The sequence below is a fragment of the Protopterus annectens genome, chromosome 7.part1 (genome assembly GCF_019279795.1).
Source record: "Protopterus annectens isolate FY-2018-M chromosome 7.part1, PAN1.0, whole genome shotgun sequence".
Taxonomy (NCBI): domain Eukaryota; kingdom Metazoa; phylum Chordata; order Ceratodontiformes; family Protopteridae; genus Protopterus; species Protopterus annectens.
In genome coordinates, this window is record NC_056740.1 from 375,078,635 (window position 1) to 375,104,515 (window position 25,881).

Consider the following 25,881-nt stretch of genomic DNA (forward strand, 5'->3'; position numbering starts at 1 on the left):
ACTGGCAGACGACTTAAGCAGAAACATCATGGATCCTCACGAGTGGAAATTAAATCCACAAATATTCAGCATGATAACACAGAAATGGTGGAGCCCACACATAGATCTGCTTGCCACCCACAATGAATTGCCAACTGCAGAAATTCTGCACAAGGACTTACCACACACAAGCATGGAAAGTGGATGCTGTTTCATTCAGCAGGAAAAACCTACAAGTACATGCCTTCCCACCACTGCCTCTCCTTTCAAAGGTACTCCTAAAGCCAGACAAGAAAAGCCAAAAATGATCCTGATTGCCCCAGACTGGCCACGCCAGCACTGGTACCCAATCTTAAAGAACTTGGCTCAAGGCACACCATGGATTTTACCTCAAATTCCTCACCTTTTGACTCAACAAAACAATCAGATGCTTCACAGCCAGCTCAAAACTTTAAACCTGGCTGCATGGCAGATTCCTTAGTCAAGCAGACAACACCTCTTATGTTATGAATGTCATTTTGGAGGCCAGGAGGCCTAGCACCAGAAAATCCTATTCAGAAAAGTGGAAGAGATTCTGTGCCTGGAACCAGGCTCAAAGCTTTGACCCTCTTGTCCCAAATATTCCTCTGATACTACAATATTTAACTGAGATGCTGGACAAAGGCCTATCCTTTTCATCCATTAAGATCCACGCCTCTGCCATCTTGGCCCATTACAACACAGATCTGCCAATATTCTCTTGTCCTTTGCTAAAACAGTACCTCAAAGGGGCTAAAAACATAAAACCGCCCCGGAGAGCACCAACTCCAACTTGGGACCTCAACTTTGTCTTGGAGAAATTAACTTTACCTCCTTTTGAACCAGCCAATTCAGCAGAATTAAAATATGTGTCATGGAAAACTGCTCTGCTTCTGGCAATAACCTCAGCACGAAGACTCTCAGAGTTACAGGCACTAATGGCAGTGGAACCTTTCATCATTTTTCATCAAGACAGGGTTTCTTTAAGAACAAACCGTACTTTTATGCCAAAGGTGGTATCAAGTGTGGCTCTTAACCAAACTATTCACTTGCCAACATTTTATTCAAACCCCCAGAATAAAGGGGAGAGACTTCTGTATTTATTGGACATACACAGGCAGTTACACTTCTACTTGGACAAAACAAAAACTTTCAGGAAAATTGAGCAATTGTTTGTAGCATATGATGCAGGATCACAGGGAAAGGCTATTTCGAAACAGACCATCTCAAAATGGATAGGACACTGTATGCGTTTCTGCTGCACACCGCTTGGAAAAACTGTACCTAGCAACATTAGATCACATTCCACCAGGGCAACAGCCACTTCAACTGCCTACCTCAGAGGAGTACCTACCAAGGATATTTTGGAAGCTGCAACTTGGAGTTCAGTGCATACCTTTACCAAGCATTACTACCTGCCTCTTTACTCTAAATCCAGAGCTGGCTTTGCCACTGCAGTGCTGCAGGGCCTCATAGACACCCCTAATGCTTTATAGAACCGGCCACCCAACCTCAGCTTTGGGATTCAACCCAAGTGTAATGACTGCAGCAGTGAAACATGATGAACATAGTGTACAGATGTTCGTTGTGTTACACTGCTGCAGTCATCACACTTGGGTTATCCCGCCGTCGGCCAAAGTTCCAAAGTCTTGGTCCGGCATCGGTTGCTGTCGCTTCTTCCCTGACGTCAGTGCGCTAGGGGTATATAATATGCATCCAACGCCATTTTCTTCAGTCTTTCTTGCCGCACGGTGCCCAAAGCAGAAGCAGTTCGCAAGTGCCGGTCGGCCGACTCCTGAGATTTTCGAAGTCGAATTTCAGATCCGAAGTCTTCAATAAAGCAAGACAAAGGTACCATTAAAGACAAAGAAGCAAGTACAGCATTCTCCTGGTCAGTCCTCCATGCCTAAGAAACAGATGCATAAAATGGCCGAAGACCTCATTACTCTAATCAGGGGTTCCCATCCCCCTCCTGAGAAAAGGCCTAGGCAGGATACAGACTATGACTCCTCTGATCAGGTTTCCATTTCCTGTGATTCCTCTTCAGACCAGGGATATTCTTTACCCCCCTATGAGGACTCTGATGCTGAGGAATCTATCCCTTCAGCTTCTCCTCCTGAGGATTACTCTTTTGGGGAAACTTTACATACCATGAGGGAACATTTCCATTGGGAAAGTCAGGAATACTCAGAATCCAAGAAAAGGCTCAGGGATTTCCTCAGCACAGGCCCCTGGCTATTCTGCCTGTGCTAGACATTGTGGATGATGTGTTCTCTGAATCCAGCTTATCTCTTGACTCTTTGATCCCTGCTCCAGCAAAGCCAGATAGGTATTATAGAGTCCCTGACTCTCACAAGTTTCTTTACAAAAACTCTTCAGCTGATCCAGAAACTATTTCCCAGGGTCCAAAATAGGCTTCCATTGCAAAAAATCCAGTACCCTCTGACAGAGATTCCAGAGCTTTGGATAGATGGGGGAAGAAAGAATACATGTCTGCAACTTTAGCAGTAAGAGCTTTAAATTGCCAGTTTCACATGCTTAAGTACCAACAATATTTAATGGCTCAGTTAAAACAGAAAATGCTTGCTAGCTCAGAAGCTTCTGATTGTAAACAAATGCAGGATTTATTGCATGCAATTGAACAGGTGGGAAAACATACTCTGCAATGTGGTTTTGATTCTTTAGAAGCCTCTTGTAGAGCCGCAGTTACAGGTTCTGTTATTCGAAGACATGCTTGGTTAAAAGAACAGAGTTTACCTGATCATGTTAAGGCAAAGTCATTGGATGCTCCTTTACAACATGATACCTTGTTTGGTGTTAAGGCAGAAGAGGTGTTAAAGAAAATGGAGGATAAAGCTAAATCTATGCAAACAGTCAAGGATTTCTTACCGGTACAGCCACCTCGGTTTAGCAGAAATTGGCCAACAAAAAATTGGTCCTTTCCAGTGTCAGACAGGCCACAGAGAGGCAGATACAGATGCCCAAGAGGCAGATCTCAACCCCAAGGCTCAAATAGACAACAAAAGTGGGGCACCTCAACCCCAAAAGGAGGTGAGGACAAGTCTCAACCTTACAGGAAACAGTCACAATGACTTTCCTTTGCGTACGCCAAACACATCCCTTCTGGAAGCTCCCTTAGGGGGAAGACTAGCACTTTTTTCCCAAATCTGGCAAACAATCACCCAAGACAAATGGGTCCTGAATATTGTGTCTCAAGGTTACAGATTCCACCTCCATACTTTACCAAAGCTAAAAGGAATGCCAGACCTGCCACAAAATCAAAGGGTAGAGGCACAAAAACAAATTTCAGCCCTCATGGACATGAGAGCTATACAAAAAGTACCACAACAGGAACAAGGACAAGGATTTTACTCAAGACTCTTCCTGGTCCCCAGAAAGGACAAAGCCTGGAGGCCTATACTGGACCTTTCAATTCTGAATACTTACTTGGATATTCCGAAATTCAAAATGTTGACATTACAGCAGCTTCTACCCATGCTGGGCAAGAATGCTTGGCTTGTTACTCTGGACCTCAGAGGCATACCCGCATGTCCCTATCAGACAAAATTGCAGAAGATACCTCAGATTCAAAGCTGGTACAATGCACTACCAATTCTCTGCACTGCCCTTTGGCTTCTCTACTGCGCCCAGGGTATTCACAAAGTGCCTGGCACCAGTAATTGCATTTTGCAGACAAAAAGGAATTCAAATATATCCATACCTGGACGACTGCCTCATTCAAGCAGAGACAAAGGACATTCTTCTACAGCATCTGGTGTTTGTGAAAAAGTTGCTAATTTCTCTAGGGGGGCAGTAAATGAAAAGAAGTCAAAATTAGTGCCCTCACAAAAGATTACATTCCTGGGTTCCAGCTTAAGTACAATGGCCCAGATGGCTTACCTCACGCCAGACAAACAAGTGCAACTAACTCAATACTTTCGACTACTGGCAAAAACGTCCCATCTCCCTGCAAGAAAAATTCTGCAGGCCCTGGGATTCATGGCATCCTGCATACTACTAATACCATATGCCAGGCTGCATATGAGGAAATTACAATGGTACCTAAAAAGTGTTTGGACTCAACATTCTCACAGTCTATAAGCAGTATTTCCAGTAATTCCCTGCCTACAACAGGAGTTTCGATGGTGGGCACAGGCATGTCACCTAAACAAGGGTCAGCCTTTTACCCAACCCACAGCCAGGCAAACTCTAACAGTTGCTTCGGATTACGCCTGGGGAGCACACATGGCAGGGAAATGCATTCAGGGCAAGTGGACCACAGACCAGATGCATCTTCACATCAATCAAAAAGAGATGTTGGCTGTTCAAAATGCCCTAACAGCTTTTAAGGACCTTCTACATCCAGGACAACTATTACTAAAGACAGACAACACCACAGTAATGTGGTACATAAACAAACAAGGGGGCACTCATTCCTATCCCCTATGCAGGCAAGCCATGACCTTGTGGAACACAGCTCTAATGTACCAAGTTCACCTGCAAGCACAATTCCTGCCAGGAAATAAAAATACTCTGGCAGACAACCTAAGCAGAAATATCATGGACCCTCACGAATGGAAATTGAATCCATAAATCTTCAGCATGATAACACAAAAATGGGGATGTCCAGACATAGATCTTTTTGCCTCCCCTCTGAATTGCCAACTACAAAAATTCTGCACAAGGACTTATCACAATCAAGCATGGAAAGTGGATGCTCTTCTGTTCAGCTCCCACCACTGCCTCTCCTCTCACAGGTACTCCTAAAAGCCAGACAAGAAAAACCACAAATGATCCTGATTGCTTCAGACTGGCCACGCCATCACTGGTACCCTATCTTAATGAACTTGGCTCAGGGCCCACCATGGATTTTGCCCCAAATTCCACACCTTCTGACTCAACAAAAGAATCGGATCCTACTCGGTCAGCTGAAAACCCTAAACCTGGCTGTATGGCAGATAGTTTAGTCAAACAGGCAACACCTCTATCTAAAGCTGTTATGGACGTCATTTTGGAGGCCAGGAGGCCTAGCACCAGGAAAGCTTACTCAGAAAAATGGAAGAGATTCTGAACCTGGAACCAGGCTCACAGTCTTGACCTTCTTGTTCCCAACATTCCTCAGATTTTACAATACTTAACTGAGATGCTGGACAGAGGCCTATCCTTTTCATCAATTAAGATCCACGCCTCTGCCATTTCTGCACATAACAACACGGATCCTCCTTTATTCTCTCATCCCTTGCTAAAGCAGTACCTCAGAGGGGCTAAAAACATAAGACCACCCCGGAGAGCACCAACTTGGAACCTCAATTTCGTTTTGGAAAAACTGACCCTACCACCTTTTGAGCCAGCCAATACAGCCAACCTAAAATTTTTATCATGGAAAACAGCTCTGCTCCTGGCAGTAACTTCAGCACGAAGAGTCTCAGAGCTACAGGCATTAATGGCAGTGGAACCTTTTATAATTTTTCATCAGGACAGAGTATCTTTAAGGACAAACCCTACCTTCATGCCAAAGGTGGTATCTAATGTGGCTCTTAGCCAAACCATCCATTTGCCTACTTTTTATCCAAACCCCCAAAATAAAGGGGCAAAACTTCTGCATTCTTTGGACATACACAGGCAGCTACGATTCTACTTGGACAAAACAAAAGCTTTCAGGAAAACTGATCAACTGTTTGTAGCATATGCTGCAGGATCACAAGGCAAAGCTATCTTAAAGCAGACTATATCCAAATGGATAGGACACTATATTCGGTACTGCTACACACAGCAAGGAAATTCAGTCCCTAATAACATTAGGCCTCATTCCACCAAGGCAACAGCCACTTCAACAGCCTTTCTCAGAGGAGTACCTACCAAGGAAATTCTGGAGGCTGCAACTTGGAGTTCAGTGCACACCTTCACCAAGCATTACCACCTGCCTCTCTACTCTAAATCCAAAGCAGGATTTGCCATTGCAGTTCTGCAGGGCCTCCATGCTGGAAATTAATTCTTCTTTCTGGCCTTGTCCAGATTATGTAAAGCCTTCATGAGTTTTCTTTCCTCCCCCCCCCCCCCAAGGAGGATCTCCCTCCTCCTCCTTTCACTGTGGTCCTTCAGGGTTTAACTCAGAAACCATTTGAACTGGCAGACAAATGCAATCCATCACTTAAGCAAAAATAATTTCTGTGCTTCAGGCCCTATCAGTTAAGCCTCCTTACATTATTTTTCATAAGGACAGGGTATATCTACAGACCAGCCACTTCTTTCTTATTAAAATAGCGAAGGAGAGTAATATTAAGTCCATACAGTTACCAGTTTTCTTTCCACAATTTACAACTAAGGGCACGGACAATTATGTTGTTGTTTTCACAGAACAAAACAGTGCAGGAAGTCTGATCTGCTGGTTGTATCTTTTTCCCTTAAGCATTTGGGTAAGGCAATTTCTAAGATTACTTTGGCCAGATGGGTCGACAATGCTCCTTCCATAAGAACATGCAAAGAACTATATTGCTGTGGATTCTGACCCATTTGTGAGAAAGAATGAAAAGAAGCGTCAGATTTAGAAGTTATGTACTTAACTTGGCATCTGTGTTGTCCATTTTCCTTCTTCCTCACCCTCCCTCCCATCCATCCCCCAGCCCTGTCACTCCTAGATGCATCTGTCAGATGATATTGTAACCTTTAAGTTCCTGGTTTGGACCTCAAGCCTGTTTCTTATATCTGTTCCTATTTCTATAATAAAGTGGGAAATTTGGCAGCAAACTCAATCTGAGGACTTGGAGACAGAATAGAACATTATGGGTAGAGGGAGGAGCTCGAGAATTGGATCTGAAGTCTTATGTATGTGGCCAAGTTGGATCCAAGTATCGGATCCTAGACCCCTTTTTGAGGAAGAATGAACATGGAGAATATAGATGCCAAGTTACGGTAAGTACATAACTTCTAATTAGCTACAATCTGTAACTTTAACAGTGGATTTAACTTCTCTTCTTTAGCTTCTCACATGTTGTGTAGAGCCTTTGTCAGGGAAGCTTTTCTTCTTTGTTCTCCGATTAGAGAACCTGTGCTCCCTATGGGACCTTAATTTTTTTTTTGTCTCCCTTGAGCCAAACTCTTCTACCTCTCTGAGTTTGCTTTCCTGGAAAATTTTAGTTTTGGTGGCAATTACTTCATCCAGAAATATATCAGAAATAAAGGTCTGTCTTCAACGTCTTCCTACTTAGTTTTTCATAGGGACAGTTTCACTATGTACATATCTGTCCTTTGTCCTCAAGGTGGCATCCAATACAAATCTGAACCAACCTATCCATCTACCAATATTTTTCCAAATCACTCCAACAAAAGGAAATAGATTCTTCACACTTTGGAATGTGCATAGACAGCTGAGATGTTATCTCTATAGAAGTAAACACTAGTTTGCAGCAAGCAAACTTCATTCTAAAATTTCAAAGTTACTCTGTCAAGGTGGCTTTCAGACTGTATTTCCTTCATCTATTCTGTACACAGCCATCCCTTGCCACGCAGATCCAAAGATCATTCCACAGGTCTGTTGCCACTTCTGCAGCACTTTAAGAATTCTTCAGTTGATGAAATGTGGCAACCTGGTCTAAATTGCACACCCTTTCCAGGCATTACAGAGTAAAAGTATTTTGAGGTCTAGGGTTTCATTTGGAGCCACTGGACTGAAGGGTCTCCTGTCATGATTCCACCTAGGTATTCTTTGGCCTGATATTCTGACCTATCAGTCAAATTAGACTGGCCAGATGAATAGGATACAGTAGTTATGTGCTTACCGTAAAGATGGAAGCTTTCATCCATGTCCCCCTGATACAGCATCCCTCCCTCCCCTTCCATGTTGTGATTATGAAGGACTTGAAGGACAATTAGAGCTCTTCTCCAGTGGCCTCTTTATAGGAGCATTTTTACCTTCACTGGCTACAAATTGAATCTGAGGTAACTTCACACACTACTGCATTAAAAGAGGAAGAAAAAGTGAAAGGAGTTTGAGTACTAGTTTTACAAGCTCATATCCCACAGGTGGCCCCAAAGACCCATCAGTTGTATTAGACGGGCATGGATGAAAGGATCAGACATTATGAAGGTACATAACTACTATGTTTTGTCCCTGAAGAGTGACGTACAGCAGTAGTGATGCCCTTCCATAATGGTGGCCTTACAACTGGACAAAATAATTACGTACTTATCAGCCTTACAAGCCACCTTTGCAAAGCCATGGAATGTATTATAATTGACCTGTTAAACTGCGGTAGCAAGATTCTTGCTGACTTGATCTTCAAAAGTTTAAGTATGTGATTAGTAGAATTGGTATCCGTGGTACCGTGGATGTTTAATAGTAGACCCTATTTAATCTGGTAGATTTCTTCAAAAGGGTTATGGAGGCTGTAGATGGTGGCTATGCAGTGCAAGTATAGTATCTTGATCAGCCATAACTTTTGACACCATTCCCCATGGTGGTGTCTTACAAAAAGATTGCCCCAGGTGTGTTGAGACGCAGATTATAAAGGATTAGTCCAGATAATACCACCTAGAACCTGAAGAGAGGAAGAATCTGAACAGAAGAGCCCTGACTTCACCACCTGGAACCTGGAGAGAAGAATCTGAACAGAAGAGCCCTGACTTCACCACCTGGAACCTGGAGAAAGGAAGAATCTGAACAGAAATGCCCTCAGTAACTCCTAGACTAAGGAAGAAGCTTGACGATGAAGACACCAGACTGGAGTATCACAAAACCTTGCTCTGGGACCAAGAGCATTCCACCCGTCACTGCAGCTACCCCACAGCAACCAGGTATATACACTGTAGCTACTGGGTTTGCATTTAACAAACTTTCTATGATCTGTAGTAGAATGAAAATTGTTGTCCCTGGGCACCACTCCACACTGCTATATTCTTTCTACCATAGGCACAATTTGCCTATGCTGAAAGAAGATTTGAGATTCTTATGTTTATTAAAAGTGTTTGTAAACTCTGCAGTTCACCACTTGTTGGCTTTTTATTCCATGGGCACAGAAATCTTACACAAAAGGTTCTGAAGTCTCAGACTTTACTTAATTTTTACTTTTTTCTTCCTGTTTGTCCACATCCATGAACTCTGTAAAAAATGTGCACTGCAACTTTTTCTGTGGATGCATGTACTGTTCAAAAATGGGAATCATGTAGTGTAGCTTTAAGTGACTACCTCCTCTGCATATAAAAAGGTCGGTCTTCATTAAGAGGAAGAAGAATGGGGACTGGTCACACAAATCATGTATATGAGCCTCTTATAAGCAGGCACTGTAAACCTTTTTTGTTATACAACAGAATATTAGCCTTTCATATTATATGTCAGGAGATAATGAGCCCCATAAAAGTGGGCACAGCCTCTCATATTACATGTGATAGACTGGAAAAAGTTCGGTAATAGAGCTTTCGTGTTTGTTCCAAGGAATATGAGCCCCACTGATCCAGACACAGCCTCTCATTTTACATGCTTTACAAAACAGACTAATACAGTCTGGTGATAGCCTCATAAAAGCAGGCATTTTCAATTATCAAAGTGTAAACCACTCTATTAGATGGACCTGATGAAGCTCAGGCATAACTGTTTTCTTATAGTTCTGTAGTTGTAGCTCATAGTGTGTTGTCATATTTATAATTTGTTTGTTAGAAGTTAAAAATAACAAAATAAAAATAAATCTTTTTAATTAAGAATGAGGTTCCACAGGGTGCTGAGTTGATAAACCCTCACAAGTCTTTCAAGAATATTCAGTTTGGGGTTGTCTCCTTGTTTTTCCATCTGAATGTGATGTAAGTGCATAGACATCCCCTTTGGCAAAAACAAAGTGCCCACAAATTACCACATAGATGGTAATCCATTAAGTACAGAAGAAGTAATTAGGAACCTGGGGACCCAAGTTGATAGCAATCTCTCATTTGACAACCACGTGGCCAAAGTGGTTAGAAAAACATTTTATATAGCCCACCTAATCATGAAGGGATTCACATCTAGATCAGGGGAGGTCATCCTGCCTCTTTACTCATCCCTCATCAGCCCCATAATTAAGTACAATGCCCCTTTTGGGATGTACCTTACCAGGCACCTGCAGCAACTGGAAAAACCCCAAAAGTACCTCACCAAGAGGATCAAAGGGCTCAAACAGATACCATATGCTGCCTGGTTAAAGAAACTCCAGCTCTACTCAGTGGCATACCACCTGCTCAGAGGTGATCTGTGCCTGACGTATAAAGCCATGTCCAACCCGGAATAAATGGACATGCTGCATCTCAGAAAATCCAAATCCCATCAAGCTACGTGCTCGAGAGACTTGAACCTCAGCACTGAAATAAATAGGACATGCTGGAGGGACAGATTCATAACCCAGAGGCTCCCTTCACTCTGGAAGAAAATCCCAGTCCAGGTTAGGCAGAGTCCCTCATTGACTCTCTTCAAGAGGAATCTTGATGAGTGGATGGGAGATCGTAGGTTTACCCAGGGTATTGCTTCTGTGTCACTGTTAGACAGAGGCACAGTATACTAACTTCGAAAAAGGGCATAGCAAAATTAATTTAAAATGGATGGCGAAAGCCAAACACACTCTGGCTAGGCTTTTAAATGCCCTAGGGCAGATAGCCTAGTATGAACCTATGAACCTAGACCGAAACACCAAAGGTTGAGGTGTGTTCATATTCATTAAGGATATCTACACCTCCAGGCTAGTTGCTCAGCATAATGCATCCGAGGTTATCCAAGTGCAACTAACACTGGGCAAAACTGCAATCCAAATTGTAGCTGATAAAGATCCCCCACCGTGTCCCAGGATTCCCACTCCTCTTTTCTTGATGTACTGGAAAATATTAGAGTTAAACCAAACACCCTAATAATGGGCGACTTCAACTACCCCACCATTAACTGGGAAAATTACTCTTGTACCAACTCCTTAGCTCAACGCTTTCTGGAATTCATAAACTCCAATGCCCTAGATCGTCTTATCCACACCCCCACCAGGGGCAACAATATCCTAGACCTAGTCATTACCAGCATGAGTGACCGGTGTTCCACACCTGAACTTAACTCCTCATTGGTCCGATCCGACCATAAGCTTATCACCATTGATATCCACATCCCGCCCCCACCCACCATTAAGGAAACAACAGTAAAAAATTTCTCCAAAGCCAACTTCATGCTTCTTAAGACAGAAGTGGTGAACTTTATGGCACCCATGCAGATGGACAATACAGTTACAACTGCTGAATCCTACATAAATGCACTCTATAAGCACTTACACGAGTGCATGGCTCATGCTATCCCAAACAAAAACAAGACGCTATCCTCCAAAAAAGGAAGCCAATCTGGTGGTCCTCTGCCATAAACAAACTGTACAACAGAAGGAAGAAACTGTTGCAAAAGAGAGTAAAATCCCATGAGTGGAGGAGCTCCCTGGTCAGCCTCAATAAAAAGCTGAGATCCCTTATAAGATCCTCCAAAGCTAGCTACGAAAACAAAATCGCCACTATACCCAAGGACAAACCCAAGGACAACCACAAAGCATTCTATAGCTATGTGAAGAATTTAGATGGCAACACCCAGATCTGCTTTGAGTTACAGCACAAAGACATGAAAATTACAGAACCAGCTGATATTGCCAACATCCTGACAGGTTCAGTGCTAACTTTACCCCCCCTCTCACCCCCTAAAGGGCCCATATCTATACAGGAAGAATGCAGAGTCCCTGTAATCACAACTACACAGGTAAAAGCTGCCCTGTCTAAAGCCAAAAACACAGCATCCATGGGACCGGACAACATCCCAGGCTGCGTTTTACACGAACTTCAGAACGAACTGGCTTCCCACTTAAGCACCATGTTCAATAATAGCCTCGCATCAGGCTGTGTGCCTACTGAATGGCACACAGCAACAGTTATCCCGCTCCACAAAGGGGAAGCCACCACTGATCCCAGGAACTATTGACCTATTAGCCTGACGAGCCTGGTCTACAGGCCATGGAACTTATCATCATGGAACTCATAAACAAAGACATTGGTAACCTCCAAACTCTGGATCCCACTCAGTTCGGGTTTGTGAAAGGCAGATCATGCCTCTTGAACCTGATCGACTTCTTTGAGGCAGTCACCAAAGCCGTGGATGAGGGTAAGGTGGTTCACACAGCCTATCTTGACCTCACCATGGCTTTCAACACCATCCTCCATTCTGGAATTATAGCTAAACTCACTAAACTAGGTATAAATCCTTACATCACAAGATGGGTTGTCAGCTGGCTCACTGACAGAACCCACACTGTAAAAGTTGCAGACTCAAAATCTGACCTCAAAGCAGTGACTAGTGGAGTACCACAGGGTTCCAACCTGTGACTTCTCCTATTAGCCTGTACTTCAGAGAAGTAGATACCAAACACAGAAGGCCTCCGGCTAACGAAGTTCGTAGATAACTTGAAACTAGGAGCCATAGTCAAGTCCCCAAATGATGTGGACATCCTACAGAAGGGCCTCACTGAGACAAATGCCTGGTGTCAGAGCCATGGCCTCAAGCTCAATGCCAGAAAGTGCAGTGTCATCCCCTTTGGTAAAAACTCTGTACCCATGAACTACCACATAGGCAGCAATCTACTTAACACCACCGAATGCGTGATAAGAGACCTTGGGACCCAGGTGGACAGTAGTCTCTCTTTTGATAGTCACATTGCCACAGTAGTCAGGAAGTCCTTCTGCGTGCCACACCTCATCATAAAACGGTTCTCATCCAGGAAAAAAGCGGTCATTGTTCCCCTCTTCTCGTCACTCATTAGACCCATTATAGAGTACAACGCCGCTTTTGGAATGTACCTCACAAGACATCTGCAGCAGCTGGAAAGGTCACAGAAGTACCTCATAAAGAGAATTACTGGCCTCAAACAAATGCCCTACACTGAACGCCTCAAAAAACTCCAGCTTTACTCCGTAGCATATCACCTACTCCGAGGTGATCTCTGCCTAGCATATAAAGCTATGTCAAACCCAGAGCTGTTGGACATGCTACACCTAAAGAAATCCCAATCCCTCTGAGCTACACGCTCTAGGGACCTAAACCTTGTCACCACAATAAACAGGACACGTTGGAGGGATAGATTCCTGTCCCAGAGACTTCTATACTCTGGAACAAGCTACTCATCTATGTCAAGCAAAGTTCTTCATTAGCACTCTTCAAGAAAAATCTTGATGAGTGGATGGGAAATAGGAAATACACCCCGGGATCACTTCTATGTCTCTGCTGGACAGTGGCACTGGAAAATAACTTTCTTGGGTGGCGTAAGCTATGGAACCTTGCTGGCTAGGCTTGCGTAGGTCCTTGGGCTGATAGCCTAGTACCTACCTAAGAACCTGTTAGAACACTCAGCCATCTACCTGATTAACTGAATAAACTGCTGGAAACTTCCAGAAGTTGCCTTTATTCCTCCCACAGGGAGGGTAACAGAGAGAGAGGCTCCTAGATCTGCTAGCTTAAGTGATTTTATCTGGAATAAACTTTTATAGTCTGTTTCTTGTTGGTCCCGTCACCCTCTGGGTCACAGGTAGCATACCATGCTTCACTCAAGCCCTCTGGATTACCTGTGTTTTATATGTGGTAAGATGGCTAGCAAACAGATTGCAGGACAGAACCCACACAATGTTAGTTATAGGTACCTCATCAGAAAGTAAGAAAGTGTCCAGTGGTGTCCCTGGGGGCTCAGAGCTGGGACATCTTTTTGCTGTTTACTTCTCAAGTCTCCAAGCAGAGAGCCAAGACCTAAAGCTAATAAAGTTTGCAGATGATTGCAAGCTGGAGGTTGTTATTAAATCACCTTATGACACCCAAACCCTCCAGAATTAACTCTCTCTGGTAAACACTTGGTGTACTAAAATGGTCTGTGAATGTTAAAAAGTGTAGTATCATCACTTTCCCTAAACAACCATTCCTCTTATCATACTGCCTCAACAGTACACCTCGACAAAAATAAAATGTAGTTACAGACCTAAGTACTTGGGTTCATATCTCCCTCTTTTTTGACCACCATGTGACAGCAGTTGTCAGGAAATCCTTTTATCAAGTCCAGCAACTTGCCAAAGGAATCTCATCAAGGTCTAAGGTAAACGTATTTAACTCCAATGAAAATTGTCTCTCCAACAGTCTACTACTACTAAATCCAAAAAAGACCAAAAGTTTTGTATTCCTACCAGAATCCGTCTCCCATTCAAAATCTGCCTTTACTATTACTTCTCTCAACAACACAATTAAACTCGGGGTCATCATAGATAACCAACTTACATTTGATCTACATGTCCACAGTTGTATTAAAAAAGCTCACCAAAAACTTTGGACTACTTTATAGAAATGAAAGAGAGTCCCGAATCTCTTTTGCACATGCCTTTCTTCTCCCAAACCTCCTCTGTGTCCCAAATCCTAACTAACATTCAGTCTTCCCTACTTACCAATCTCAAATCCACCTTCAACAAAATTGCCAGATTTGCTACTAACCTACCCTCAAACTCACACCGTCAATTTCTCAACTTATTAAACTGGTTAGAGCTACCCAAACAACTTCTCCCATCCCAACTATTTGTCATTCACTCCATTCTCAAAAAAACTCTTTCTGCCCTAACATTTTTTCTATCATCTCTCATTATACTCCAGCTAGATACCTTAGGAGCATTGACCCAAACCTCTTAGAAATCTATAAAGCAAAAAAAATCTGTTGGCCAAAGCCTCTACAGCTACTTCCCAGCTGTATCCTAGAATCGTCTTCCCCTAGCTATCAGAGAATTAACACCACAGCTTTCAAACGAACCCTCAAGGAACATTTACACATCATCAAGCCTTGTCTCTGCAAACCCCCTCCAAACAATCACTTATTGCTTTCACTCTTTATACTCACATCCTTCCTACTTACACCCCCTATCCCCCTCTACTTACTCCCCCTATCCCCCTCTTACAACTCCTTCTTTTATTAGCTACCAATGGAATGGAACTTGTACAGAATATATTCTTTACCAACCTGCTCCCAGTATCTGCTCTACAAAAGACTAATCTTTGTCTTCTCCTTTCTTACTAAGCAAGCACTCACTCCAGACGTTTCACTCAAAGTTTCTACAAACTGCTGTTATGTTCCCTAGATATATCATTACTACTTGTTATATTCCTCAGTATATTGTATTACTATAATTCATTCACTGTAATGTCTGTCATATTGTGCTTTATCTGCATTTCTTGTAATTTTGCAATTTGACTTCTTGTGCTTTATCTGCTGCTAATGTAATTTTGCAGTGTTATGGAGCTCTTTCTCCCTGATATGATTCATCTGCTGTTTTGTCTGTTTCTTAGGTGTTCTATATACTGGCTTGTAATTTTATACTGTTGTGGAGCTTTTCTCCCCGGGCCTCCTCTGAAAAAGGACTATTGCCCAGTCGGACTTTCCCAGTTAACAAACGTCAAATAAATAAATAATTAAAGGATACTAGAGCAGTTGCTGTGCTATGTCCTGGTCTGAAGCTGTGTTGGGTTGAGGTAAATAGTTGGTTGTGGTTAAGGTAGTCAAGTAATTTTTTTCTAGTATTTTGGAGAGGGGAGACAGAATGCAAATAGGACAATAGTTAGATATGTCATTGGATTTAGCTCCTTTATGTAGAGGGGTTATGACTGATTTTTTTTCCAAATGGCTGGGATGTAGGAGTCCGAGATGGATCTATTTATGAGGATACTAGCAGGGTAGTCAGTAGCATCATCAGTAAGTTTTAGGTACTCAGATGGGAGGTTGTCAGATGAAAGGGAGCATGGTTTGACTTGACTTCGTTGGTGCCATATGTAATTAGTGGGTACAGGGTTTAATAGATTGGGGTTTTGAGAAGAGGGAGGAGTAAGAGTAGAAGATGAGTTATTAGTTGTGGAATTTGTACTGGAAGGTTTGTTTGGACTATTGACTAGGTTAGCAATACTTTCCATAAAGTGTGTATTAAATATTTCTGCTATTTGAGATGGGGTTTTATCAATAAAAGGGGTTGGATTTTGTTGGGTACCTGGGGTAAGCAATGATGAAGTGGTGGTCCAGAATTGTTTGGGGTTGTTTTTATGATCAGATAGTTGCTGAGTGAAGTACTGTTTTTTGTCAGTGGTAGTAAGTTTTTTGCTTGATTGCATACTTGTCTGTATATTTGTAAGGTTTGGTCACTTTTGTTTTTTAGCTATTCCTTCCCGGCTTTGTCCGTTATTCATTGAATGTTTATTTAACTTGGCAGGGTGCATGATTGATTCTGGTTCTTTTTGTATGAAGTGGAGCTAGGCTGTTAAGGGTATCTAAAAATAGTTTGTTGAAATGGTTGACTGACTCATCTAGGGATAGTGTTTTTAGGATGGACCAGTTTAATGAAGAGTTGTGGATTAAATTTAGTTGGGTTTCTGTAAATTTTGAAGCTGTGGGTTCTGGGTGAGTGGGATGTAGTCCTGTAGGTATGAGCGGGTAGGTGGTCACTTGCTGTCTAGGAGGGTACCCAAGTTAGAATATTTAGTAGGGTCCTTGACTAGAATTCAATCTAGAATGGAACTGTAGTTGTTTTTGTGAATCCTAGTGGGAGATGTAATGAGCTGAATAAAACAACAGAGATTTAGACTATTGGTTGGGTAATCTGAGGTTAAGTTTTGCCAGTTAATGTTGACATCACCAATAATGATAGTTTATTACGGGTGTTATGGGACATCCATGATAATATGTCCTATAGTATGCAGTAATTATGACCAGGTGGTATGTTTATAACTGTTATGCAAAGTTGCTTGGTTTTAAGTTTTTGGAAGGATATGAGAATTTCTGCACTATTGAATTTAAGAATGGGTTTAGAGTAGGGTGTGATTGTATAAGAGGAGGGGTAAATTAGGGTCACTCCTCCAGCTTTTTTGTGTTTTTTTTCTGATTGTATTATATTACAACTTGGGGGAAGCTGAGTCTTGGACATGTGGTTTTAGCCATGTCTCTTTGGCTGCGAGTATATCAGGTGTGTATTGGGATAACCATGCATGGAGGTCTACTAGTTTATTATACCTGCTGTATAGATTTAAAGTGAGCAGATGTAGAATATTGGAAGAGGAGGTGTAATGGATAGGAGATGTTGAAATTAAACCAGGGTTTGGATGAATATCACCACATTGGGATAAACCAGTGGTATGTGAGGCAGTAGATTTTAAAGTAAGGTATTAGTTTTTGTTTTAGTTTTAAGAGATGGTTTATTTTATAGCTAATGTAGGAATGTTAAAATGTATACTTTGAATGATGGAGGGTGGTTATGTGTAGTAGCTGGCAGATGTATTAGAGTAGCTATTTGAATGTTTATTGAGGCTAGTATTTGATGTGATAGTATTGATGTTTGTATCGATATTTTGGGTAGTGCAGTATGTACTATTTGTTAGTAATAGGCCAGTTGTAAGCCAGATTAGATGGATTGGAGTTGGATAGGGAGTGTCATGTTTAGAGAAAACAGCAATTTAAGTGAGAGGAGATAAAGGTGATAGTGGGAGGTGGGGTTTTATAGTGAGGGAGGGATAGTTGTTAAAACAATCAGTAAGCCTTTTTAGTTTTCTTAGGCTTGTTTTTTTTTTTTTCTCAGTGACTTCTCTTATGAGAAATAGCTAATTCTGTACTAGCTCCATATTTGAAAACAACTGTTTAAACATGTGCAGTCTGATTGCTATCCAGGGTTAATACAGTCTAAGTGTATTGAATATAAATATATTTAAAATACACTACAGAGTTCAAAAAGCCTGTAATTATTAGCACAAATCAACAGGATAAGCCTTGGGTGTCTGTCAACATGTTTGAAACTGATTCATAGTGCCTGCAGTATGAATCAGATGATAAGACAACAGTTAAGCAGCTGCTGTTTGGCTAACTTTTTAACTAGTGAATAATGCACCTAGTTTATAACAAAATGAAAATAGCAACACAGAAAGCTGCTGGAGGCTGGTGACCTGTTTAAATACTAGCAGGTAATGCTCGTAGATACAAACAAATGGAAAAATAATAGCATTAGTCACAGGTGTCTGGCATGTTATTTTAAATAGTACTTGAATGTTTGCAATTATAAACAGAGGAAAGGGGTTAACTTTAATATTGTGGAGAGTTTACAATACCTGAAATTGGCATAGAAGTGTAGAAATATGCACTGTAAATCAGTCCATACGCATCACTGGATTTTAGTCAAAGTTCAGTACAGAGGAGCACCAAGGAATGATGGTGCAGAAAGCCCACGTAGTGTTTTAACATCATGTCCCTATCCATTGATGTAACAGAAGCATTTTGTCATGATATTCTAAATGCCATACAAGGTGGTTTAAGGATTTCATTAAACTGAGGTTATTTCTCATACTTGTGAGGATGTTTGATAATCCCACCATATTCTTTTGCATAATGGAGAGGGAGGTTTATAGGAACGTTGATCTATAGGTACGTTGATCCATGTGGATCTGTAGAAGCTTAGCCCTGCATTCCCATGACATTTTTAGCCATTGTAATTTAAGTATTAATAACCCAGAGCCAGGCAGAATACTTTTATGTTATTCATATCCATAAGAGACAAGGGTGCTAAACAGGGATGAGTTTGCAGTTTCCCATCCATTCGTCCAGATTATGTTTGAACAGAATAAGAGAAGTGCTTTGCTTTATGTCGAGACAAAACCTATTGCAAAGAAGTGGTATTTTCTGTGATGCATATCTATCTCCTCAACATGTTCTCTTTAGGTTGTAGAAGAGGCAAAATCTGTTGAGTGGGAATTTATTCCACCATTGGACTTTTGGTTCTACGGTATATCAGAGAGGATAAGGTCTGTTGGGGCTCTGTAAGAGAGGCAGAGATCACCCCTCAGTAGCTTGTGTGATGCTGAGACAAGAGATAAGACTTTGAGATGGTCAGTGTAGTGTTTATGATTTAGGCCCTTGATTTTCTTGGTAGGAAAGTCTTGTGGTTATATAGGTTGTATTAAATGTTTGGACAGGTACATACCAAAGGGGACATTAAATGCAGTGGGATGACATAAGTGCCAAATATAGTGGAATGTTCACATCCCTGGAGCTGGACACTGTATCCTTACTAATAAGTTGCACAGTGAAAAAGGACTTTCTTACAGTAGTGGATACATGGTGATCCAAAGACAGTGTGTTGCCACATAGGTACTCTTGTCACTAACTTCTGAATCAGTTTTCAGGGGGTTGTTGTAGATGTGATAGCTGTAGGAGATGTCACACTTGCCAAAGGAGACTATTATACATTTATGGCACTTAATTTTACTTCATGGTTATGACACCACTATTTTTTTGGGAAAGACCCTCTTGTCCCCTGGAGAGTTTATGATAGCACCAAGTTTAGAGTCATCTGCAAACCTCGTCATCCACAAAACCTTTACATTAGGTTTGACCTCATGAAAGTAAATGTCAATGAAGAGTGGCTCAAAGACTGAACCCTGGGGTGCATTACTAATGACAGGTCTTTTTCAGGAGGAAAGGACACCTATCCTAATAGCCTGGGCAGTGATTGCAAGCCAAATTACTATCCAGTGACTTGTATAGTTATTAACATTTAGCTGGGAGAGTTTATCAACAATATCTGATTGTGGGATGGTGTCAGACACTCTTGTGAGGTATAGATATTTTGTACTGATTTTCCCCTCATTCATTGCTTGAGTAATCTTGAAGAAGTTGATCAGGTTAAGGAAGCAGTCTCTGTCCTCAACAGTACTGAACTGGCCTGAATCAAGAGTTTGTAATTTACACATGTCCTTGTTTATTAATTCTATAATGATCCTCCCCATAACCTTGCAGATGAAGCTGGTTAGACTTACGGTCTATAATTACCTGAGTCCATTGATGTCCCACCTTTGGGCTGGGGATTACTGCTGCTGTTCTCTATTCCTCCGGCACAAAACCTGTTTGGAGACTAATACTGAATAGGCCTGTATGGGGTTTGATAGGATCTTTTTCAGGCTAGACAGTAGGCTGCCTGGTTGGTTATCCAGCTCCATAGAAGCAGTGTTCTTGATGTTGAAAAGTGTTTTGAGGACTTGTTCTTGGGAGAGTCAGTTGGGGGGTAGGTGTGGGTATGTGATTTGGAGATGTAGATGGAGAAGAGGGAGTGATTTATCTGTTAGTAGACTGGCTTTGTCCTCAGGATCTGAGTATGTGATATTGCATTGTTTCTGAGGTTTCTAACATAGTTAAAGAAAGCTTGGTGATTGTCTTTTGCCTGGGTGGCTATTTTTACCTCATATCTTGCTTTGATTGATTTGATCAGGAGTTAGTTACTTGTTAAGTATAGAAAGAGTGTTTTTGCTTTATTGATGGTTACATTAATTATTGCATGCAATGATTCTTTTTTATTCATAGGATCATATGAAGTTACTAGGCTGTTGGCCATGAAGCCCTTGTAAGCCTAGCCGAGAGTTTAGCCCATGTTTAGACAAGTCAGCACCCAATGCCCCTGTCCAGCAGGGACAAGGGTGAAATCCTAGGATGTATTTTCTGTTTCCCATCCAGTTATCATGGTATACGCTTAAAAAGGGGTACAGAGGTACTCTGCTTGACATGGAGAGGGACTTTATTCCACAGATGGGGAGTCTCTGGGACATAAATCTGTCCCACCAACAAGTCCTGTTGATGTCACAGACCAGGTTGAGGCTGCGTGTGCAGGTTACTTGAGTGGAGCTTGACTTGCCGATATGTAGCAGTCCCATCAAGGTGGGGTCCATGGTTGCCTTGTACGCCAGACAGAGGTCTGTATGAAACTGAGTAGAGGATAGGGTTTTTAGCTTATCTGTGTATGGTAGATGTTTGAGGCTCTGGATTCTCCATGTGAGGAACCTCTGTGGTCTCTCCAGCAGCTGCATGTGCTTTGCAAGGTATATGCCGAAAGGGGCGTTGTACTCAATAATGGGCCTTATAAGGGGAAGAATACAGGGATGTTTTGACCTCCTTGTCCTTGAATGAGATACCCTTACTTGTGAGGTGGGCCATGTACAAGGCTTTCCATACAGTGGAAGCAAAATGGTGGTCAAAAGTCAGGTTGCTATCAACCTGGATGGCCAAATCCCTCATGACTGATTGCATAATTAGGAGATTATTATTAATGTGATAATCCGTGGGGACATCAGTCTCCCCAATGGGGAGTCATTTGTCTGAATAAGAGCCTCTTGGAGGATATCCACATCACTAGGGGAATTGATGACAACACCCAGCTTGCAGTCATCTGCACATTTGGTCAGCCATATCCCACTGGTTTTCGCCTGCACCTCAGAAAAGTATATTCCAAATAACAGAGGCCCTAAGACCGAACCCTGGGGTACGCCGCTTGTTACGGGTCTACTGCTTGAGGTGGCTTCCCCTATTTTGACTAGGTAGGTTCTTTCAGTGAGCCAGTTTGCTACCCATCTGGTAACATATGGATTGATTCCTAGTTGAGACAGTTTATCTATTATGCCCGAGTGGGGAATAGTGTCGAAGGCTTTGGCCAGGTCAGGGTAGGCAGTGTGCACTGACTTCCCCTCGTCATGACTTTGGTGACTGTCTCAAAGAAGTCAACCAAATTTAGCAGACATGACCTCCCCTTGACAAAGGCGAACTGTGTGGGATTGAGTGTTTGGAGTTTGCCAATGTCCTTGTTAATGAGTTCCATGATGATTTGTTCCATGCATGGCCTTGCAGATCAGGCTAGTTAAGCTGATAAGTCTATAATTTCCCAGATTAGTGGACGCTTCACTTTTGTGCAAAGGGATGACTGTGGCTGTCCTCCACTCGCTGGGATGAAGCCGGTACTCAGGCTATGGTTGAATAGGGTGCCTAATGGTGCTGCAAGTTCCTGCCTGAGTTCATGTAGGATGCAGCCTGGAATGTTATCGGGTCCCATGGAGGCTGTATTTTTTGGCTTTGAGAGAGCAGTGATGACCTGTTCTGTAGATATAAGGGGAGGGGAGCAGGTGCTGTGGATGTCCTGATTTATTGCTAGGGGACAGACAGGTGAAGTTTTTGCTGAATCTGTCAGCCAGCAAGTTTGTTATATCTATGGCATTTGTATATGTGGTGGCCGTGACCATCAGTTCTGAACAGATGTGGGTGCTTCCTTTGAGGTTGCGGACATATGTGAAGTTTCTCTAGTACATGTGGCCAGTTTGGACTCAGATTAATTTGGAGGATTTCACTAGTGCTCTTATTTTCTTGTAGAGCCTGTTTGTATATGGGTTCTACCCCAGGGGTTATTTTTAAATTTGGCATTGTATTTGCTTTGAAAGTGGACTGCTGCATCTATGCATGTGTATATAATTCAATGGTAGAGGATTCTATATATGTAGTGGAGTTATCAGTTTGGAGAGGATGCTGAATTTAGTCAGTTCATAACTTAGTTTTCATAGATTATCCCTACCTTAATCTTTGAATGCTAAAGTGTTTGAAGATGCATCTGGCTTCAGTCGTATGGTAAATGTGACTGATTTTTGGTACAATTTGATAAGAGAAGAACTTCCAGCTTGTGGGGAACAGAGCTGTTCAGTATTGGTGAGGACCAAGTCCAGGATTCTCTCTCCCCATTTAGGGTACGGACTAACTGGTCCAGAGACTTTGTATTTATGAAGTCCAAAAAATCAGGGCATACAAGTTAGAGGATGTGTAACATCCAGTTGATGGAGGGGTAGTTGAAGTCCCATAAGAGAATGGTGGTTAGCCTAATGCATAAGGAATCCATACTAGTTACATAGGAGGTATGGGCCAAGGGAGATATATTGGGGATCCTGTAGTTAACTGTGATGTGGTAAGGGGTTTTCTTAATGGTAAATTGGAAATGGAGGAGTTCCATGTCATTATTTTGTCTGAATAGCTTGGGGGTGATTTTGTTTTACGAATATAAAAACATTGCCACCTAAAGTGCTTTTGTCTAGTACAGTGTATCTGAACACGTGGTAAGTGTTGAAACTCTGCACTGATAGGATGCTGTGAGTTGTCTTGCACTAGGTCTCTGAAGTGATGCATATATTGTTGCATTCCAGGGTAAGCAGTGCCCATAGGAAGTGAAGTATTGTTTTGTTGAGGCTCCTATCATTGAGCAGCAGTATCCTTGTTACTTTTATTTTGCTTTAAGTCAGAAGCTTTTGAAGACTGGTATTGCCAAAAAAAGGTACTATGGGGAGATAAACAAGGTTTTAGCCAATATACAAAAGCCTGGGAGATAGATTCAAGCCATCCCTTGCAAAGCAGTTAGGCTAGTCTGACATCCCCTCCTAGACTGATATATTTTAAACCCTCCCTTGAATGACACTAAATGCTAAGCCAGTTGTTGAAGTTAATGATCTTTTGTTTGTATTGTGGCATCATTCTCAGTGATGGTAAAATGCTGCTCAGTGCTAGATTCATAACTGCCTTGGTCATATAATCCAGTGTTTCCTTTATGTCTATTTTTATATAGTCCAGTCCAGGGAGGTATGTTCCATTTACTCCCACATGTTCAGTGACTCTGTTATATGTATACTTTTGCAAGGATTTGAGAGCATGCGAGATTTGGCAAATGATAAAGCAACTGACCACGATTCTCTCATTAATCAATGTGATTAGGAGTGCATAAGTGCATCTCAGTATAGCGTCACCTATGAATAGGATGTTAAGCTGTGTAGAGTTTTGCCTTATTGTTTTTCATGCTGAGGCACTGAGAGCTTTACATGCATGTTTCATGGTGGATGCTGACAGAGTTGAGTGTTTGTGAGGTTGCTGAAAGTACGTGTTTCTTAGGTTACATTTTGGAGACCTTTGTGGTTTAGGTAGGGTATGTTTAAGAGCCTCAGCATATGTAGGTCTATATGGTTGGTCTGTATTGTGTTTGATGTATATAGTGTGGTACTGTGTTTTACCAACAGCCTATTTGTTGTTTGTAGTGGCTTTATGTCAGAGTTTTGCATCCAATAACATTATGTAGCTGTATCTTTCATACAGTGTTAAAGTAGTAGGTGGCTGTTAGTAAACATTAGACGATTGCTACATTGTATCAGGATGCCCATTTCAACCAAGCTGGCTACAGAGACAGTTGGAAAGTGTAAATCTATGGTTCTAGGTGCTCACTAATGTGGACTGAAGTGGGAGTAGCACCTATGAGATATGGAGTTCATTAGTGGAGGTGCTGTTTGTTTGGTAGTGGTGATAGTGCTGGTCTCAAGAGAGCTGCACACAGCTAGGAATCTACAATCCTTTGCTTCTTCTGGCACCAGGGGCAAAGAGTAGCAGTTTAACCCAAGCTGTTTCCTGAATATTAATATTAACCAAGATGTTTATGAGTTAAGTACACTTGCTCATATTTTTTTAGAGCAGCCAATTCCTCTTTGCTAATATTGCATAACTTCTTCCTAGGTGGTTTACTGAGGGCTGTGTGGATATCAGCCTCACATTTGGTCTCGTACGCACTCAGGGTGGGGTGCACAGGAGGACAAAAGTCACTGGGCTTTTTCCATTTTATATCATTGTCATTTCTGTGAGTGTTGCTTCCATCCATATCTTTGTCATTGAAAAATACTTTGAGATTCAGTTTTCTCACATACAGCTTAATATCTATCACAGTTTCTGAGTTACTTCTGTTAAAAGGTATAAAAGTCAGACGTTCTAGCTCCAGCTGAGTCAGTGGTTTTGTTGAGTGGTTCCAGATCTTAGTCTTGTTTTCTTGTTGGTTCTGGTGGATCCTTCTGTTGTGTCAATCTCTCCAAATCCCTCCGCTCCCTGACTTCTTTCCAGGACCTGTGCCTCTGCTGTTGGTGTCCCTGTGGAGACCTCTGAGTTGGCGTGAAGGACTGCTCCATTGTGTGCCTGTGGGGGTCTGTTGGTTCTGGTTGGTGGGTGTTTCCCTCTGCGGTGTTTGTCTTCCCAGAACTACAGAAATTACCCACACTTTCACTAGGTTTAATGACCGCAAACTCTGAAGACTCACACAACTGGCCTTCTTAGATTGTTCACACCAACATGAACCTTGACCTTGTTATAATTAACCTTAATCCTTTTTAACTTTGTCGAAATGTCTTAAATTTTGGCCACTAGCAAGCTTGATACTAACACAGATTCTTTGCAAAGTCCATTGAGGTTATGTGTTTTACATACAATGAAATCACCGATTACTAAGATGCTTAGGTTGCCTTGTTTGCCTTCTGACTTTTGAGTCTGGCTTGGTGCATTTTAATCCCTTGTATTTTGTTATCGACTCCCTCCACTGCCATGGTATGAAAACTGTGTATATTTGATTTACTGCATCATTGGGAGATCTTTTTAAAATGTTGCATGGAGTACTGGAATTATTCCGCTTAATGGTTCTTGACATGCAGGGGGGGTCAAGCTTGTGTAGTTGCAGCCTTCAGAACTGCTGCATGAGTAGTGGTAGATGTCTGTGTATGATCACAAGATGAGGCTGCTGCTGAGAGTCTAGCAGTAGTGTTCTGGAAATACTTATACATTTCACAAATATTTAAAGTCATATTAAAAAGGACGGCATTTTATGTCAGTCTTCTTCTTCTTCTTTTGGCTGCTCCCGTTAGGGGTCGCCACAGCAGATCAACTGCTTCCATTTCCTTCTGTCCTCTGCATCTTGCTCTGTCATACCAACCACCTGCGTATCCTCTGTCACCACATCCATAAACCTTATCATAGGCCTTCCTCTTTTCCTGTTACTTGGCAGCTTCATCCTTAGCATCTTTTTCCCAATATACTCTGCATCCCTCCTCAGCACATGTCCAAACCAATGTAATCTTGCCTCTCTGGATTTGTCTCCAAACCTTCTAACCTGGTCTGACTCTGTAATATACTTATTCCTAATCCTGTCCATCCTTGTCACACCCAGTGCAAATCTTAACATCTTCAACTCTGCCACGTCAAGCTCTGA

The 25,881-nt window shown here is 42.0% G+C and overlaps 1 protein-coding gene across 2 annotated transcripts in view; it reads left to right on the forward strand.

The window, feature by feature from the left end:
• RPAP3 (RNA polymerase II associated protein 3) overlaps positions 1-25,881 on the forward strand; it is a 1,123,208-nt gene that overhangs the window by 692,586 nt on the left and 404,741 nt on the right. The window lies entirely within an intron of this gene.